The sequence below is a fragment of the Oryzias melastigma genome, unplaced genomic scaffold (assembly GCF_002922805.2).
Source record: "Oryzias melastigma strain HK-1 unplaced genomic scaffold, ASM292280v2 sc04945, whole genome shotgun sequence".
Classification (NCBI taxonomy): Eukaryota; Metazoa; Chordata; class Actinopteri; order Beloniformes; family Adrianichthyidae; genus Oryzias; species Oryzias melastigma.
The window spans coordinates 1-1,601 of record NW_023421512.1 but is presented as its reverse complement, the minus strand read 5'-3'; the positions used below and the strand labels follow the sequence as shown (position 1 = coordinate 1,601).

The window sequence follows — 1,601 nt, the reverse complement described above, 5'->3', positions numbered from 1 at the left end:
ATTTAATACACATTTATATTTTGGCATATAAAATATTGTAACCTGCAAAAGGGTCACTGATCCGCTAAATCTTGTGAAGCCTGCAGGATTAAACGTCTGTGTGTAAAGAAAGCTGCAGCCAACTCAATATTTTGTACATAACCTTAGAAAAACTGTGTATGCTTTAAGTCGTGCCGTTTCCAAAATGCATTATTATTGTGTACTTTTTGACTAAATAGGAACCTAAACATATCCCAAAATGTTTTTCTGCCGTGCGTGTTTCAATAAAGTTTTATAGTTTCTTTTTAATCACCCTGAACTTGGTATTTTGCCTTTGTTGTACCAAAGGAATGCCTTCAGTTTGTGAAAATGGGCCTCGGTGGTTCCAGACTTTGCTGAATACGCTGTATGTATACAAGATAAGCTGATCTTTAAAAAAAAAATCAAAAGGAAAAAAACCTACAGTGTTTTGCTAATGAAGTTATTCATTTGTTTTTCAAAACTAAACTTGTAATGCCACATTCGAAACAAAATAAAGCTCACCATTCCCTGAGGTTATGTGCTGCCAAATATGTCTTATTTTGAAAATGATGCAGTGCTTTAACATGTTATTGTCCTTAACCTTTAGTTTAGTGTATTTCTCCAAGCTCTCAGAAGAGCACTTGTATCTGCAGCCACTTGAAAATGACTGAATTTCAACAGTATTTCAAATCAAGCTTGCAGGGATCTTACTTGACTTTGATGCAAAGTCATGCTGGCTGGTTTTTATAAAAGAAAAAAATCGCAGAGGAGAGGATTCTAAAAGCCAAAAGATCGCCACAAGAAGGTAAAACTAACCCTAACACTCATTTATTAGACTTTATGTTTTGTGTAGCAAACAAGTAATGCAAGTCATCCAAAACATCAAAATCATTGAAGTGCAAAAAATTATTGTCTCTAGTTAATCCGAGCAAAATAAGCGACCCAAAACTATGATATGGTTGTAATGCAACTCTTGCTCCAATAAAACTTCTTCACCCATTTCACTCAATACTTTATATTTAATATTTCCATCTTGGTTATTTTCTATGGACTAGTTTCATAGCAATAAGTACATAAAACATTTAAAACCTTCCATTGTTAAATAAATTTAAAAATATATTTGAGTTGCATGAAATTCTAGTTAATTTTGCATGTAATTTTGCTTAGATGTAGGTGCTGGTGTCTCCTAGATCTCATTTTCTTGTTCTTCTCTTAGGTTGGCACAACTGTGCTGGCACAGTTGATAAATTCAACTCTGAAAAAACAGGCTTTAAGGTTTGTATAACGGTTTTTTAAAGTCTTGGAATTGCGTTTGGGTGTTGCATGAATTAATTTATATATATTTTTTTGTTTTGGCAGGTCTTGGAATCGGCTGTATTTCATAAGAGTGGGGTATTTAAACCCCAAAGCGGTCTAATGTGGCATCCTTCTTGGGTGTGGGTGTAACGTACCTGGACGGTTGAGAAGAAAACCTTTTTTTATTTTTTTTTATGGATAGCTCCCGAGCTATTTTTGACCTTTGAGTTAGAATCAGCGGTCATGTGAGTTTTTATACTGCACAATTTTTTTACATTTGTTTTATACCTTTTTTTTTTATAGGG

At 33.8% G+C, this 1,601-nt stretch overlaps 1 long non-coding RNA gene across 1 annotated transcript; it reads left to right on the top strand.

Annotated features, from left to right (window-relative positions):
• Nucleotides 1-6: 6 nt before the first annotated feature.
• On the top strand, nt 7-1,601 carry LOC118598580. Its single transcript, XR_004947625.1, has 2 exons — nt 7-1,275; nt 1,360-1,601. It is a non-coding gene; the product is annotated as an uncharacterized LOC118598580 (long non-coding RNA).